The 18,502-nt window shown below is 49.2% G+C and overlaps 1 protein-coding gene across 3 annotated transcripts in view; it reads right to left on the bottom strand.

Annotated features, from left to right (window-relative positions):
- KLHL29 (kelch like family member 29) overlaps window positions 1–18,502 on the bottom strand; it is a 295,790-nt gene that overhangs the window by 211,203 nt on the left and 66,085 nt on the right. For 2 of the 3 annotated variants that reach the window (XM_082744323.1, XM_082744325.1), the window contains exon 2: window positions 330–437. The exons of the other annotated variant lie outside the window; for it this stretch is intronic. The gene's annotated coding sequence lies outside the window, so the exon portion shown is untranslated. The remainder of the gene's footprint in view (window positions 1–329; window positions 438–18,502) is intronic. 3 annotated transcript variants of the gene reach the window in all.

Below are 18,502 nucleotides of genomic sequence, written 5' to 3'. Positions count from 1 at the left end.
AAGTTAAATTGCCAAGGAAGTATTACAGTTTTGAGGAGCTTAAAGGTCCCCTAGCTGCTGGATGCCCCCTCCTGGGGATCGAATCCCCCCTCCTGGGGAGCGGGAAGAGTTCCCGCCATGCTCATAGATTGTTTCCAGGGGGATTGGGGTCCAGTGTCTTTGCTGGGTTCTAATCCCACATCTATATAAAAATCTCCATGACCAGAAGGCAGAGAGGACGCGCTGTTTACCTCCTCACTGCCCCTGGAAAATCAGTGTTAGAGAACATAGCTGGCAGTGCCCAGGTCGGATGCCTTCCTTATGTGCAGGCGAGCTGAGCAGAGACTTACCTTTTGATGTCCGTCTCTGGCAAGCTCAGGATTCGTCCCCAGGATGCAAAAACCTCGATGGCAACCAACACTTAGCACAGTGTGAGCATCCCCGGGAGGCCAGACAGTCTAGAACGAGAAGGAAAAGGGTGGGGCTGGGGTGGGAAAAGGTATCACCGTCTGCAGAAAAATCTCTTTGGAATTCCAGTGTCTTAGACAGTCCCCACCCACGCAGGCGCTTGTCCCTGTGTTGAATCTCTGAGTGTGGACCCTTTCACATGGAGTGTGTCCAAACACTGCCACGGGCACTCCCAGGCAAGGGAAGGGTGAAGTGGGCAGCAGAGAACCCCAAGGGGCAGAGCCTAGAGGTCCCTCCTCCGTCCCCCAAACACACAAAGCCCTAATTCCAGGCCGGTTTCCGTAGTGTAGTGGTTATCACGTTCGCCTCACAAAGCCCTAATTCCCACAGCACAGCCACTAGCACGGGTGAGGGAGAATAAAGGCATTGCCTTCCATCCGATTCAAGCCAAGAGACTCCAAAGACAGGGAGAAACACGAAATTTAGGCCTTTAACCTAATGCTGAAAAGAGAAGAGGACACAAACTCAAGAATTACAAAAGCAAATCACTGCTTCTTTCAGATAATGGGCAAGAAGACCTTGAGGAAGCAAAGGATGGGTTCCCTGGAGAGGATAAGTTTTTTTTTTTTTTTTAAAAATATAGATTTAATACCTAGTAGAAAGAGCTATCTGTTATGGTGAGGCAAGGCTATTCCCAGTTCCCTCTTTCAAATCTAATATATGTGAAAGCTGTCTTCACGACAAGGAATGGCAACCTCCACTGCAAAAACACGGCTGTCATTACCCAGGAATCGATATATTTTTCTAAACGGAATATATCATTATCAATTGATTTTCCTGTTTCCTCTTAGCACTCCAGAGTCCTGGATAGCAGGGGAAAGCTTTAATGTGATATGAGGGATTTGGACAGGTAAATAAGTTATTGTAAACTGATTCCACCTTGCAATGAGCTTCTCTCCAACAACGCAACGGGTCTCTCTCAGAGCCTCTCTCCACCCGAGCTTTCTCAGCTGCCACTGACGGAGACACAACGCGAGCCACATCAAATAGCCATTTTCAAGCTGAAGGTGGCAAAAATAGTATTTTTTCCAAGGACAGAGCGTTCCCTTTACGATTAAGAAATAACCTCTGTGGGGAGGCAAAGGAAGCCAAGGTCACCATTTAATTCTGACCCAGAGCCAAAGTCGTGAGTACATTTCCTCGACCAAGCCGATGTGAAGCATGCGGATATATTGATCGCTTTGGCCACAAAGTATCGACGGTACTGGTGATAATAAACGATCGATGTATTTCTGGGAAAGATCCTTGGCAGATATGTGTTGGTGAAGAGAGAGGTCTGGGAGACAGAAGTCAGATGGTTTTTAGATCCTTGAGAATTTTATACATTCATTCAATCATTCCATAAGTATTTGTTGAGTGTCTGCTCTGTGTCAGGCAATGTTCTAGGCACTGGGGATACAGAAGTGAACAAAAGAGAAAGAAAAAAAAAAATTCCTGCCCTAAGGGAGCTCATCTTCTAGTGGAGGGAAACATAGAATAAACAATAAGCTTGAGAAATAAGTACAAATTGTACAGTGTATTAAAAGGTAGGCAGTGTATGCATTAGAGAAGACAGAGCAGAAGATGAATGTCAGGGGACTGAGCTCACATGAAGGGGATGAGGGACTGGGCCATGTGGTAATCTGGGGTTGAACATTTGGCAGTGAGAAGAGCCAGTGCAAATGTCCTGGGGCGGGGGGTGGGTGGGAGGAAGCATACCTGTCATGTTCCTGGGCCAGCAAGGAGCCCACGGTGGCTGGACAGGGAGAGTCCAGAAGGACATTCAGCTGGAGAGGTGAATATCTAGATCATGTAGGGCCTCGCAGGCCACTGTAAAGGCTACTCACTGAGAACCCAAGATGCTGGCGACCCAGCTCTAGGAGGAGCTCTCATTCTCTGGAGACAGACCTCGCAGGTCTGTCAGCTGAATCTGCTTGCGGTCCCTTCCACCCAGATTGCTCAGCACTCTGTGCGAGATGAACAGGGCAAAGGCCAGGCTGGGGCTGGGAGGGGCAGTGGAAGGAGATGAGCCACCAGGGCTGCCCAGCTTGCTCTGAGGACAGTGGCCTTGTGTTTCCTCCTCTGTGGTCCCCAGAGGCCACTTCTAGAGGAGGTAACTGAATCAAAGTCCTGAACGAAAATACACTATACATGAGGCTGAGTTCTTTTGGGCTTTTCCCTAATGTGCTTATGGAGAGATCCTGACGTGAGCTGACACGTTAGACATGACAGCTTGTGTGGGTGTCTTGCCCAGGTCTGTTTTCTATGCTGTGTGTCCCCTGATCTGCACGGAGGGCATCACTGAAGCTCAGAGACCCTGGAGACTCCTGGTTAGGTGCAGGCGGTATAGACACCAGGAGACTGAGGACTGGCGTGGGGTTGGGTCTTTATTCCCCTACTTGCCTCCCTCCTTGCAGTGACTTTACAGGCTGGCCGTGACCCCACTGAAGGTCACAGGTGAGGCTGGGGTGCGGTGGGCCCCACAGAGCATCCTCTCTGTGCCTTAGCTTCTAGCTGGAAACTGCCGCACCCTGCACTGCATCCGTGCACTGGGGACGGCCATAGCGTGGTCTCTGTACCCCAAGCTCCCATCTTATGAGCAGCCCTGCCTGACTCTCTTCCAACCACACATTTCAATGTGCCAATTTCCTATTAAGACCCCAGACGGTACGTTCTCGGGGGCATCGGAGAGCAGGGCTTTGGAATCAGGGATCAGGCTGAATCCCAACCTGCCCCTTAGTTTTGCGACACGGGCTAAGGTATTTAATATCTAGGAACCTTCCTTCTCACTCTTGGAACTAGAGAAACAGATGCAAAATTAGCGGCAGCGGGATCCCTGTCCCAGCATTTCCACCACCGGCTGCACCACCCCGGGCAAGGAGCACCTCCTGGCTGACATCTTTGTCCCCTGCCCCCGCACCAGAAACTGCTCCCTCAAGGGGTTTCGAGCTGCTCTCAGCTCTTGTCTGGCATTAGTTGATGTCCCAGTGATTTCACTTATCTCCCGTTGCACTTCTATCTACCCAACCTCTGCTCCTTGCAGTCAAACGCAGGGCACCCAGAGAATAGACATTATCTTAATATTTGAATCTCTGGCCATAGCGCCCATCAAGAATGGAACCAGGAGGTGTACCTGGGTGGCTCAGCTGGTTAAGTGTCTCCCTTTGGCTTAGGTCATGATCCCAGGTCCTGGGATCGAGTCCCGCATTGGGCCCCTTGCTCAGTGGGGAGTCTGCTTTTCTGTCTCTCCCCTGGCTGGTGTTTTCTCTCTTACTCTCTCACTTGTTCATTCTCTCTGTCTTTCTCTCAAATAAATAAATAAAATCTTAAAAAAAAAAAAAAAAACAACCCCTAAAAACAAACTCAGGAAACAACAGGGAGACAGGTATGGTTTTCCATCTCCAGGGGAGGCCTTGACTTTGACATCTGCGGTCAAACTGACCCCTTCTCTTCCACTCACTTCATCATCAAAGGGCAGCTCCCAGGGCCAAGGAAAATGCAATTAAAAAGCCAAGGGACGGGGTGCCTAGGGGGCTCAGAGGGTCAAGCCTCTGCCTTCAGCTCAGGTTGTGATCTTGGGGTCCTGGGATCGAGCCCCACATCAGGCTCTCTGCTAGGCGGGGAGCATGCTTTCCCCTCTCTCTCTCTGCCTGCCTGCTTGTGATCTCTCTCTCTCTCTGTCAAATAAATTAATAAAATATTTAAAAATAAATAAACAAATAGCCAAAGAGATGAGAGATGTTTTACTTTCACTTAAAATATACAGTGGGTGGTTAGTCAACGCCTGTGGAAGGGGTCTTACACTGTCCCCCCCACCTTATCAAGGCACTTAAGAGATGCTAATTGGGTCTGGCAGGGCATAAAAAGGGCAAATATGAAATTCCCCCCAATGGGGCCTTTGGGTTAAATAACTCCGAACGACGGGAGATCTTTTAAAATTAAACCTAAAGAAATGTTTGAGGCCATTCTCACTCTAAGTCTATAAATAAAGATGGCTCCTGCCAGGAACCAAACTGATAGCCAAGAGAATTACAAATAAGGGTCCCAGGATTTTTTTTTTTTATTTCCCTATAAAAGATCCCAATTTTTGGAGAGAAACTGCCCTTAAGAGAGGATAAACCAATTAGGGAGTCTCCCATTTGATGCAGGATCAGAGTCTGGCCCTGCCCAGGTCTTGACCAGGCTACCCAAGGACTGTCCCGCGCCCAGGCAGCTCGCCAGCCCTCAGCCAACCGGGAAGCAACGATTCTCCCTTCCTCGGAAGGAAAAAACAAAGCCACTAGAGGCTGTGAACTGTGGAAGAAAACCAGCTCCCACCTTCCCGTCGGCCCAGGCTCAGGACCCTGTGGCACCCCCGCCCCACCCCGGCACTGGGGGCTCGCAGACCTGCTCTGAATGTATCCAGCAAGGGTGAAGTCTCATTCACATTCTCTTAAGAAGAGGGAAAAAACAACCCGTCCATTAATAACATCCACCAGGGGTTCACCAAAGCCTGCAGGCATCCTGCCAACCCCAAAATAAACACTCTCAAAAGGTTTATCCATCAGGTTGGTGACAGTTCACGGGCTGAGGGGTCCGGAAGGCCCCGCTCTTCAAGAAGAGAACGGGCGCACGGAGATGGAGTGCTTTGCGAGAACCCGCCCAACCCAGTGCGGAGGTTTCCTCTTCCATTAAGGGGCCAGGACCGGCCACTGATGAGATCCATTACTTATTTCCGAAGCTAGGGAGGCACTGGCGGGCCAGCCTTTGTGCAGGCTCGTGTTCTTCAAAGGGAGGATCTGCAGAGGCCGTGACTCCTGACTCAGATGGAATAATGAAATTTTCATAATGTTGGAAGTTTACAAAGCCTCGCTCGTGCCCATTTTCTGATTTAATTTTGCTCAGAAGTTTATGAGTGGATCACTGTTATTATTCCTATTCTATAGATGGGATACGAAGAATGGCGCAGCGCTACCCGGCGAATACAGAAGGAAGAGAAATGGAATCGGAACTCTATGTTTGCACCTTCCAACCCTTGCTTTGTTCCAAATTCATCCACGGCCTTGTCCCCAGGACGCTGACGGATGGTGAGATTGGAGCTGTCCTGTGTTCACTCTGTACTCCCCACCCCCGGGCTGGATAAAAATACAGGTGTCTGAGGATATCCTCATCCCGGTCTGGTACTGGTGAGCCCAAACCAACCCTACAACCCGACTGGCTGCTCCCCCTGACCCCCTCACCCTCTTCTCCACAGCCCCGGCGGTGGTCAGCTTCCCAAGGGGCCCCCCTCCCACAACCAAGAAGCCACAGATCGGCCCCCACGCCTACCACGAAACCTCTCTCAACACTAAGGCGGCACACCGGGTTCTCCGTGACTATTAACTCGGGGTCTCTCCAACTTTTTTTATTCTCACTGTCCCCACCAAGAAAAAAATTCCATTCTGTTCCATCTAAATTCTTTCTAACAAGTGTCATTCAACTCTGAAAGGGTAAGATTTTGTCGGGGAGGGTGGAGATGTGGAGGGCGTAAGGCACTGTAGTATCTGCGAGTTTTTGTGCCTCCTTCCTCCGTTCACTCCTGGACTCGATTTACAACCCTCACCCCTCACCCTGGCCCCTGGCATGAATTCACTGCCTTTCTCCAGCCCTGCTGCTTCTGGACCCCTTCCTCAGGGCCCAGCACGGACCCTTCCTCAGCCTTTATAAACCCAGTTCCGCCTTCTCTCTCTTGCTCCCCATCCCCAGCACTGTCCTTAATGACGTCCTGTTCTCTCTCATCTCCCTCCTGCGGCCGGGCCTCCCCACCTCTCATGGGCTCACAGCAACAGCCCCCGAGTGGCCCTGTTGTCACCACGGGGATTTTGCTCCACCTAAGAATAGTCACGGCATTTCTGCCCCAAATCCCTCCATAGCAGGAGCCCCGGGGAGCCCAGGCGCTGTCCAGCCTCCCCCGCCCGGGCTACGCGCCCCACGGACATCCCCAGCTCTCCTTCTGGGACCACACACCTGTCTTCCTCCCTGGATCTCCTCCCGCATGCCTTCACTCCGTCTCCTACTGAAAACTTCTCTTCAGAGTATAGACACTCTGAAGGAAAACTGCTGGCGAGTATCAAGTGTATGCACGTCACCCGAAGACGTTTCTTGCTGGCCCAACTCCAGGTCCTTCTTGGCTGGTCTGGGCCAGGAGAATGAGCAGAGAAGGAAAATGGGGTGCCCACACGCAGACTTATTAGATCCTAAATTGTGTCTTGATGGGGCTCTGCCAGACAAAAGGACTGAAAAAGTTCAGGGAAAAAAAAAATTTTTTTTTCGAATCAACCCCCTCCCCCCCACACCCGCCCCTCAGTGTCTTGTTACACAGCAGATCTCTCAGCAACTGCATTATGGGACTGGTCTGACTCGGCCCCACCACTCAGCGCCAGCCCGCAGAGCCCCCTCCACCCCAGTTAGGACACATGTGCTTATCACTGGAAACGGAGCCGGCATGACCCTTGCATTTTCTGGACACCACAAACTGAGGAGGGAGGTGGCAATGCCAGGGGATCCCCTCCCCCCCCAGCCTGACTTGCCGCATTTAAGATGTCGGTGGAGTGTGTAGCACCTGGCACGTAGTAGATGCTCAGTAAGGCTCTGTTGAAGGAAGGAAAACGCCTACCAGACTCAACTCATTTTCTACAATTTTGCTTCACACATCTGGAAGTTCACACCATGGTTTCATGACTGGAATACAAACCAGCTAGGGGAAAAAAAAAAAAAAAAAAAGCAGACATTGCTTCCAGATTTCACTCTTATGAACAGGCCTGCATCTTCCCTTTAAATTGCAATAATTCCTTCCCAGATGTTGCTTCTCCTTCAGACCCATAAATTGAAGCTTTTCATGATGACGCCTCCCATTTGCCTGGTGCCGTGGGCTCTCTGGAGTGCTCGTGCATCTTCTCCCCTTCATTAGACCGCCACGCGGACCCCAGGAGAGGCGGGACAGGCGCCGACATCTCTAATTCACTGACAAGGGAGGCCAGCTGCCAATACCTCCAAGTGGACCGCGGTGCGAATGGGTTCCCCTCTCCTGCCTGCTGCTGCGAGATCAGAAGTACCCTCTTTTCCAGCAACCCCCAGGTCTCCGTGTGGGGTGGGGCGTCCGCAGAGGCTCACCCCCTCCATGTTGGCCTCAGTGATGCTGCCCACTTCAAACTCTGACTCAGAGGTGAGCAAGTCGCTTCCCTTGGTTGTCCCTAACGTGCCTGTGAGGCTGTACCATTTCAACAAGGCCTGTCTAGAATCTCGGAGTAAAACAGAACAGTTGTCCAGTTGGCGGGTGGCAGCTGTGGACAGAGGAAGTTGGACGTGGCCAGATATGTTGGTTTCTCAGCTGTCTCCAGGATGGTCTATGGCCCCAGGCAGGTTTGTCCCAGCTCCGCAGGGTGGCCCCCGTGTTAGCATCAGTCACAGAGCAAGTCACACTCAGGCAAGAGCCCACCTCAGGTCTGGACCCCACAGGCAGAGCCCGAGAGAACGGAGCTTCCCCCTTTCTTTCCACCTTCCCTGATCTCCGTTCTTGGGAGACCTGTCTCCCTCCTGGTGACTGGCCCTAAGGCTGTTGGTTTTAGTTCTTCAGGTGAGGGAGAGACTTTGACCTGCACCCTAAGACCTCAAGTAGCCAACCACAACAGAAAACACCTGAGTCCTCTATATGGCCCACAGCTGTGCACGTCAGGGGGCAGGGGACAGTTGTGGGGACAGGAGATGCAGCCACCACACCTGTTCACTGGACCTGGTGGCTGCTAGTGCCCAGGGGTCCCACAGCATCCTGTCCCCTGGACACCTCCTGCCCACAGCTTTAGAGAGAAATGATGGGCAAAAGTGAGTCCACGGCATAAAACGTGTTGGGCTTTCAGACTCAGTGTGTTTCTGGTCTGCTCAGGGAGACACAGAGAGATCCGATATGCCCTTCACCCAACTCGGAATCCCCCCGGCCTGCGTGGCCCAGCCAGAGTCACCTTTCGGACTTATATCCTCGTCCCCGTCGCGGAGGTTCAGGGGCTGGCCTGGCCTGTGTGTGTGGTCGAGAGCGTGTAGGAAGGACACTCAGCACAGCCCGTGGCACCGATGATGGGTGGCTATAACCGTTACAGAGCCACGCCTGCTAACTGAAGCTCACAAGGGGTGCCCCTAAGATACACGCGGTGCCACGGGGAGGGCTGGGGTCACACGAGGTGGTGCTTTCTCTCTCAGCTCCTCCCTACAGAAGCGAGCACGCAGGGACAAATGCACATTCCCTGGGAGGTGGTGGAAGCAGTGGGCTGACCGTGGTACAGGACACCAGGGTCTAGCTGACGCTGCCACTCCCGCCCCCCTGCGCCCCTGAATGTCCTGAATGTCCTCTGAGAGGGCAGCTTCAGCCTCTCCCCCCAACCTCCACCCAGCAACTGGTATACCAGTCTCCAGGCCTGAGAGAAGACGCCGCTAAGGCTCGCGTTCGCTCGCTCCACCTGGGTTCCGAACCCAAGCCGACAGGGCCAGCATCTGAAAACCATCGCTTCTTCACCCAGTGAAAAGCTGTTTTATTTGAGTAGATTTGAGGCTGTTTCTATACTCTCAGAGAAAAAAAAAAATTGTGAAAGAAAAGCCTTTGGAGATTACAGTACTTTTTACCCAGATATGATGAGTTATCCATTTAAAAATAAACCACAGACAGGCATGTTTCTCCGTACCCAGGCAGAAAGCAGTCATTACCAGGAATTTCTCTAAGTTCTCTGCTTTTCTTGGCCAATATAGAAACAGCCTAGGAACTGAAAATAGAATTAGGAGCTAATTCTGTTTTCCTGATCTCTACCAACGTGTATAGGCAAGTGGCTTGATTGTATCATGGCTTCACGTTCCATCCGAAAATAATAATAATAATAAATAATAATAATAATAATAATAATAATAAACAACATGGAGGCATGCCTCACCAGCATCGCCCTACTGCTGCGATGTAAACCAGCGACCGAGGAGCCAGGCCAGAGCCCAGAGCAGTGGCTACAAGTGCCCAGAGTCTCTGAGCTGCGGCCTGGCAAGGCTGGATGTCCAAGTACAGGCAAAAAACCAAAGGCAAGCGCCAGTGAGTGACTAGCTCAAGGTCACACAGCTAATCAGCAGGAGAGGGAGGACAGCGGTGCTGGCTTCCAAACACCCCGCAGACCTCTTTCTCCCCCTAGTCTCTCTGACGTTGACCCGGGCCCGAAGATTCCAGGAAAGTCCCCTAGAAAGGTTAAACAACTGATCGAACCCAGTCTTCCTTCCTGTGGAATGTCCCCGGCTTCCTCTCTCCTTTCCAGCTAGCAGTAAATCAAATATTCCTTGCTGCATTACTTTTCAAGCTCGATGTTTCTAAATCCAAAGACATCTATAAATAATACATACTCATTTATATGTACATTTAAAAGATTAAAAAAAAAAGCCATAACAAAGATACCTGTAGATTCTTCTGCATACTAATGGCCTATTTAAGACACAGTGGGAGCAAATGGCCAGGAGCACAGGTAACCACAGACATGAACTTCCCTCGACTGCATCCGGGCTGCACCCCAGAGCAGGGAGTCCTCCATTCGGAGCACTCCATTCACTGCTTCTCTCCCACGGTCACATTTAGCCATCTGCTTCTTCTTTTATATGTGGGACTGTGTATTTTTTCCCCTCTTCAGTTTTATATGAAACATTTAGCAATGAAGTAGCAAATAAAAATACTACATATCATCTAGAATTCATATAAAATTGTAGTTGGCTTGAACGCATCTAAAGGTTGATAAAAAGAAACACATAGATGCTTCTTAAAGGCTTATTTATATTTTATTACACATTACACACATCACACTCCATTGAGAAAATTTAGAAGTTGATGTGGTTCACTCTGTCACAAGTTGGCATGGCGAAGATTACCACGTCTAGAGAACATTCTTCCTTTGGAACACAATGCACTTGCTTGCCGTTACCCCAGCAGACAAAAATGGAGCAAATAATCCATCCGTTCGCACTGCACTTAGTCTTTGGGAGGGAGGGTTTCTGTACTCCCCCACCCCCCGAGTGTGTACTCTTGGCCTCGGCTAGCGACTCCATCCCCCACCCAGCTGATCCTCACGCCAAAGTGAGCATGTGGCTGGGGCACCATCGCCTCTCCGACAGACGCTCAGGTCAGCTAGAAGCTGGCAGAGTTGGCACCCACCCCGTCACACACCCACACGAGGAAATACAGGATGTCACAAGGCTGCGGACGCTAAGGGCTAAATTAACAAGACTCCTGGGACTGAAGGCGGTCCGAGGAGCGAGGGCTCCCAGCTACAGGAAGGCTCTATGTCAGGGTGAACTCTGGGTCCTGGAGGGTGAGAGAACCTGCAGGGTCAGCATAGAGACCAGAAGGCTGAAGGGTGCCTTGGGGATATCAACGCCCCTTCCCCTCCACCCCGCCCTCCCACAGAGAGAGGCAGGAGATGGAAAATGTCAGCAGGTGACCTCCAGGCTGGGGAAGGGGCAGGGCACGGTCAGCCTCTGGTACTGCGGTGGGGGGGGCTCTTTTCTGCACCTCAATACTGCCGGCGCCAGCAGCCTCAGCACCTCTCTGTTGCTTGGTCTCTGGGAACACCCCCGCCTCCTTCTGCATAACAGGGAGACACACACTGCTTGCCACAGTAGGAGACCTTGAGTTGGCTCATCCCCACAGCACATGCCATGTCCAATGTGTTTGTAGTGGGATCATCTGCTATCTGCCGGCCGTGCAGCAACCATGTATGAAAAATAACACTGAGGGGCAAATTAAGTGATCTGTCTGAGAGCAGCCCTTTTGGATGAGGAAGGGCTGCTGTTGACAAATCTATGAAAATTACACATAAATTATCTAAAAGCACACAGACACATGTTCAGAACGAGGACCTTGATTACGGACATTTTAAGTACAACTTGGATGAAATCATCTTGTCTCCTTTGAATGCTGGGATAATAACTGAGAGAAGGGGCGGGAGAAATCAATGATAAGCATCACCTTCCCGACCGGAAAAAAAAAAAAAAAATTAAGAATTTTCACTTTTCAGGATGAGGATGCCTTAACACACCAAGACGTCTGGGTGTTGCCCTACAAAATGTGTTCTAGAACAGAGGGATCCAGAGACGTCCCGGGGTGCCCTTACAATGGGAAGAAGGAAGTAGGGAGGCCAGGGGTGCCTCTCCCTTTGCAGTGGGACCCAGACAAGGATTTAAGGCAACTGGTTTATTTGGGGAGTGATTTCAGAAAGCTAAGGGAGTAGGAAGTCACAGAGGTAAGTGAAGAAAGCCAACACAGATTGCCCTGAAGAAGCAGGTCACCGCTGTGGGCACTGAAGCCAATTTTACTGGGGACCTCTGGGGGACAGAAAGGGTCATGTCTCAGAGGCATTCCTTACATCCTGGGGTGGGAGGCAGCAGGAGCATGTCCCATCAACCCCTCTTTCTCCTAGGCTTAGAGCTGCTGCCAGTTAGGGAACCCTCCGTGGCATTTTTAGGTCTTCCCTAAGGGGTCAACAGAGGCTCTGGGGACACAGGGTTGTGGAGGATCCCGGGATAGTACATTTCCAGCATGTGCAAACACACTAGGTTGGAAAATCATAACCTCTGATTACTTGGATGGATTCAATTTGCCACTTTCAAAAGTCTAACAAAAACAGACTACCCCCCTCCCGTGTAATCACTGAATAATATTATAATCATTTTGAGTGAAAATTGCATTATTTCCCCGATGGAAGCATAGGCTTTCTACCTCTCAGGGCTTCACCTGCCACATTACTTTTCGAAGTATGAAGTAGCAGGTTCCAGTTATCTGAAAAAAATTTTAAAACAATAACAGCACAATACATAGTGTGATCCAGATGGAAAGAATACACATTTTCCAGGACGGGCACCTTGATTGGTGGCTATAACTGTTAAACACATTTCAGGTAATACAGTGATAATGGGCATTAATAGTAGCAATAGTGCTGATGGGCTGGAATATAATTATCTCTGATTGTATTACTATTTCCTTTTGTGGAACATGGTGCATATTTCCGAACGACTCTATGCTCATTAAAAGACACAAAAGCCCAGAGGCGGGTTGGCAGGAAGGTGGTTGGAAGGGGCTTGCAGTTCCTGGTGCTTGGAAAGTGGGGAAAGGGGGGGGCAGGGTTCTTGGTGGGCCCAGGAGCCCCAGCATCATTGTCTGTGATCCGGCTCCTTCTGGGACCTTTGCCTGCAATTTGCAGACATCGGCCGCTGAATATCCCTGAGGAATGCCCGTATGTACGAGGTAGTAAGCGGATAGGTTTTAAAGGACAATTTGGGGACACCTGAGTGGCTCAGTGGGTTAAAGCCTCTGCTTTTGGCTCAGGTCATGATCCCAGGGTCCTGGGATCAAGCCCTGCATCCGGCTCTCTGCTCAGCAGGGAGTCTGCTTTCCTTCTTCTCTCTCTGCCTACTTGTGATCTCTGCCAAATAAATTAAAACAAAATTAAAAAAAGGACAATTTGGTAAATTAAAAAATGTTTGTTTATGCCCAGATACGTGACTTCTTTCTCTTCACCTCCCATTAGCCCTCAGAAAAAGGGACTTGCCTTCGTTTCAATATAACCAATAAGTTGATTGATATGGTCTTTATCAAGAAAAGGACATCTCACAGTGCACTCTCTCGCCTCATTTAGCAAAAACAGATACATAATCATTCTTGGGATTATGACTTCGCAATTTTAGCTTTTGGATGTTGTTGGAAACGAGACCACAATGTCACTTCCGAAAGACACCGACCATGGACAATTGCTGCAAGAGACGGTGAACATTCACCTGTGAGGCCAACAGAAACAACGCCACAATGTCACAACTGATAGGATCTGGGACTAGTGCCTGGAGACAAAATTGTAAAGGAAGGCATAATCCCCAAATTCAGAAAGTGGCTTCTCCTGAAAACCGGGATGCAAGCAAGAATCAGGAGCTCTGGAAAACCGTCAGAGGACTCCAGAGAAACTGCTCTAGTGGGGCTTGCTCAGTCTGGTATGGCTCATGACTCTTGATCTCAGGGTTCTGAGTTCAAGCCCCGTGTTGGCATGGAACCTACTTAACAAACAAAACTGCTCTAGTGCTAGAAAGTACACTGGGAACAGAACAGAACAGTTGAAACTGCACAAGACAGACTTAAATGATGACTTGTGGAATCTATCAGTCGTATTTTGAAGTTAGTATGTTACAGATTTTGTCATTTAAAAAATGTGTAGCTAAAGCAATTCATTGTGTATTTTAAGTAAGTGGTAAGTTATCTATACTACAACACTATACTCTGTATCTGTATCATGCTCTAGATGTGTACATCTATATTCTAAAAAATTAATATATTCAGGTTGCCTAAGAAGGTTTTTTTGGAGACTTTTTTTTTTTTTTTTTTTTTTTTTGGGAAAAGTGGAGAATAGCTTATGTTTGGGTGGAAAGTTAGTTTCGTTAGCACTATAGAGGGATGGTCACCGTCCTGGCAAAGACCTAATTTAATCTACAAATCAAAGCCATCAGGGACACTAGACGATTTTCAGTTCAACAATTCCTTCATTATACAGACGCAAAAACAGAAGCCAGAGAACTCTCTATCCTACCAAGGAATCCTTAAATGAAGGAGTCAAACATACAAGAAAATCTAGAAAATCTGAGCATGGCTCCTTCTGTGGATACCCCACATGGCAGTGTTTGGGTGTAAAGCTCTTCACCTGTCAAGTGGGGGTACTCTGGGGCTAACCTCCAAGATCTACCCGTAGTGGGTTGCTCCAGCCCACGACCTCTAGTAGGTAGCTTGTTTGCCTTCTCTTCAGGAGCTTTTCCCTCTGGATCACACACCAGCTTGCATTTCTGAAGCCAGCCAGAACACTACCACTGCTTAAAAAAAGTGAAGACGCATTTGTTGAAAAGCCTATCTAAATATGAAAATATATGTCTGGTCTTCTTTTCAAGCAGGAGGAATCTGCTGAAAGGGGCCGGGTAGGAGTGGTCTTCTGGTCCTACCGCTGTCTGTCATCCTGCACATCCAGCACATCTTCATTTAAGGATTCCCTGAGCAGCAAAATCTCTTCTCTCCTCGGGCCTGGAGCATCCCTTGCACCTGCAATCCTCAGGCTCCTGCTGTTCATGCCTGTCGGTGCTGGGCGGGGGCTGCCCCCTGGACCTCCCATCCTGACGGGAGGAGGGACTGCTGTTACTAAAAGGTAAGCAAGCCTGATCTACGCTGGCTCATGACGCAGCTCTCGGGGCTGAGACCCACTTTAAGTTTTCTGAGTCACGCAGACCCACTTCTCTCCCCAGCAAAGCTGGAGGAGGAAGGGTGCCTGTGATGATGGGGTGTGGTATCCTGATGGAGAAGTTACAAAAGGTTCCTGGGGTCCTCTGAAAGCCCCAGGCAGCAAAGAACAATTCTCAGTTCCCAGAAGCATGCTTCTCTCAAGTGTTTGTCTTTCGATGGGGCATTTCAGCCACAAAGTGCCTAAAAATTAACAGCTCCATGAGAACTCATAATCAGGAAGGATTAAGCTGGCTACGTCAAGGCCACACTCCACAGAGCCGCAGGCGTGGGATTCCTGGAGAAGCTGCAGGAAGCTCTGAGACATATGAATTATGAATTGAGGCCTTGCAGATGCTCAAGTTTGGTTCCAGAGCCCAGATTTAAAGGGGAGGTGGGAAGAACCGCACGTCATGCTTGTCTATGAGCCCAGTCTCGGTCAACCCTGGCTCCCCCAAGGACTAGTCCTATGATGTCGAGCCAGCCTCATGACTCCTCTGCCTCAGTCTCCTCAGCTGTACAATGGGGTAACAAGAGCCCTTCCGCCATATGGCAGTTGGGAGAGCAAACGAGGTCATTTAATAAGGTACTTAGAAACGTGCCTAACACATAGTAAATGTTCGTGATTTTTGTTTGATCTCGTCTGCCACCAGAATGATCTTCCTAAGACACAAATGTGGTTTGCTCTCATTTGGAATCTTTCAGTGGTCTCCCACTGAATAGGTAAAATCCAAAACACCTGGCACGGTTTCTATGGCCCAGACCTTATTCTAGTGGTTTCTGCCTTTAATGCCCACGGTGCCTTCACCCTGACCTCCTGGAAACTCCCGAGCGTGTGCTGTGTTCTCGCACATCTTCATGCTTTTCCACAGGTGCTGTCTCCACCTGTCCTGTCTGTCCCTCATCTTCTGCTTGGCCAGCTCCACTGTGTATGCCTAAGCGCCCATCCTCCGAGCAGTCACCACCTGTGTGCATTTACTGAGGCACCTTGGACTCTATTCACATTTTGGACCAGATAATTCTTTGTGGAAGGCGCTGTCCTGTGCAATGTAGGATGGTTAGGAGTATTCCTGGCCTCTACCCGCTAGATGCCAGTAGCATCCCTCTCCCTTACCCCCATGTTGTGACAATCAAGAATTAACTCCAGACATGACCTCCCATCCCCAAGGTAGAAAAGGGGACAGAGTTACCCCTGGTTGATAACTGCTGCACTAGACTATACGCCCCTGGGACCCCTAGGCTAAAACTTACTCATTTCTGTATCACTGGGGCCTGGTCCAGTAGTTGGCAAATAGTAAGCGCTCCATAAATGCCCATTGAAAAAGAAAGAAGGACATAAAATGAATTTATGCCCATAACATAGTAAATACCTGCCCCCCTCCCCCACCCAGGATGAGATAGGCATGTGGATTCCAACAATGAATAAATGAACAAGACAGCGTTTGATTAGTCACTAAACACACAGCACGAGTATTGAACAAACAAGCACTTCTCATTGTTTCAATATCTTAAAGAAAAATGTCAACCCCCCATCGCCTCCCGGTTTCCCCTCTCTGTCCTATTCAGCTGCTCTGCATCCCAGAGAAACTTCTGCAGGAGTTGCCTGGGCTTTCTATCTGCTTCCTCACCTGCCATTCCCTCCTGAGCCCATTGCTCTGTCTCCAGTTCTCTTCCTAAGGGCACCAACACATCTCCCTGTTGCTAAATCCGATGGAATGTGTCCACGCCCCATCATATTTGCTCTCTCAAAAGCCTTCAACCCTGATGAACCACTGTTGGGAGGAGGGCTGATGGTTGGATATTTACTAACTGCCCAGGCATGGGCACCCATCCAGCACAGCACACGTACTGACCAGTCACGATGGCCGTGGGTTATCAGTGGCCAGCTCTACCACGCTGTGCGTACAGGCTGAATGGAAAAGCCTTGCTTGAAACACTCCCTTAGCTCCTGAGCCACAGCAGTCTCCCTTTTCCCCTCTCCCTCTGGCTATTAATTATCAGAGTTCCTTGAAGATTTTTTCTAGGCTTCCTTCTTTTTACTTGATTCTCTCCCCCCCAGAGAAGCTAAGCCCTGCTCAAGGCTTCAGGTACCCTCTCATGCTGATGACTCCCAAAAGCATACGACTTGCAGTCCCCACCTTTCCTCTGGGCTCCAGATCTATACATCTCCTTTGCTTACCTGACATCTCTAAGTTGATGTCTCAAAGGCAACTCTACCTCTTATGCTCCTTCCTATGACCAAAACAAAATACAAAACCAAGCACAACAAAAAAAACCCAGAGACTTCCCCAGTGCCACAGATCTCAGTAGACTGCATCTCTAACCATCTCATCGCACAGACTTGACAGTTAGCCATTCAGCAGGCTCTCTCCCTCCCTAACTACTCCTCAGCACTCCTTCTCAAAGATCTTTTAGGTCCATCTACTTCTATTTACCTCCATTACCACTTTCCTGTCTTGCAACAGGCCTTTTACTTGGTCTCCCTGAATATTCACTTGTTGTGTTTTCTGATCTGTTCTCATGTTGCAGCCAGAGAGAGTTTTCTCAAAATGCAAATATGATTCTTTTTTTCTCCTGCTTTAAGACTTTTTCATTAAGTGTCAGATAGACTGCAGCTCCAGTATGGTCCCAAGGCTGTGCATGGACTGGATACTGCCTCATCTTACCTCTCCCCTCTGTTCTCTAAACAACCACACTAGCGGCCTTTAAGTTTCTGGAATGTTCCATACTCCTGCCATAGGGCATTTCTATGTGCTGTTTTCTCTCTCTCTTCACCTGGTTATGCTGATTCAAAGCCCAAATCAAGCATTAAGCCTCCCTAGACCTGAGACTGTATCACATCCCTGTTTGTGAAGCTATGAAAATGTGTCTTTCCTTCAAGCACCAGTGTTCATAACTTATATTTTTGATTATATGAATAATTTCTGTCTTCTTAGCCAAGTTTAAGTTCCAATAAGTAGAGACTATGTCCACTTTTGTTTACCTCTGTGTTTCTAGCCCAGGGGTCGGCAAACAATGGTCTTTGGGCCAAATCCAGCCCCTTACCTGTTTCTGTCAATAAAGTTTTATTGGAACAAAGCTACACCTGTGCATTTATGTATTGTCTACAATTGCTTTCACCCTACAAGAGTTGGGTAGTTGCGACAAAGACAATATAATATGGCTCTCAAAGCCTAAAATATTTACTCTACAGAAAACGTCTGCCAGCCCCTGTTCTAGTCAGAACACCAGCACCTAGCAGAAAGCAGACATTCAATACAAATTTGTTAAATGAATGAGTAAATGGGCAAGCTGAAAAAATGAGCTTCTGATATATGCCTTGGTGTCTGCTAAGTGAGTGTCTCAAATCAGCCCTCTCCAGGGCAATGCTGGCCACCTGCAGACCTGTGTTGGAGCCAGGGGTCCTCTCATTCTCTTCTTTAGGAGCAGGATTTCTTAAATTTTCTTTGGATTTCCTGTCAACAGGTCACTCTAGGCAAGGAGGGGGACTTTCATCTGACTACAGGGCCTTTGCTCTTGGTGCTTCAAACCTGAGAAACCCTCATTGGCTATCCTGCCACAATCCAGCCAGACCCTGCCACAATCCTATGACAGCCTGAAAGGAAGAAAAGGGAATTCCAGAACCACTCCCACCTCAGGGACACTGCGGAGACCCTGGGTGGGGAAGGAGCCCAGAACCACACCAAAACCCCTAGAGGGATAAAACCAAAGCACAGAAGCAAAAGAGAGAACTGAGAACTCTTGGCTCTGTCTCTTCCCAGCCCAAACCTCCAGAACCCTGCAGCTCAAGGCTACCACTACCCA

This window comes from Mustela nivalis (genome assembly GCF_964662115.1).
Source record: "Mustela nivalis genome assembly, chromosome: 8".
In the NCBI taxonomy this organism is placed as follows: domain Eukaryota; kingdom Metazoa; phylum Chordata; class Mammalia; order Carnivora; family Mustelidae; genus Mustela; species Mustela nivalis.
The sequence above is the reverse complement of the archived record's forward strand: the minus strand, read 5'-3'. Positions and strand labels throughout refer to the sequence as shown.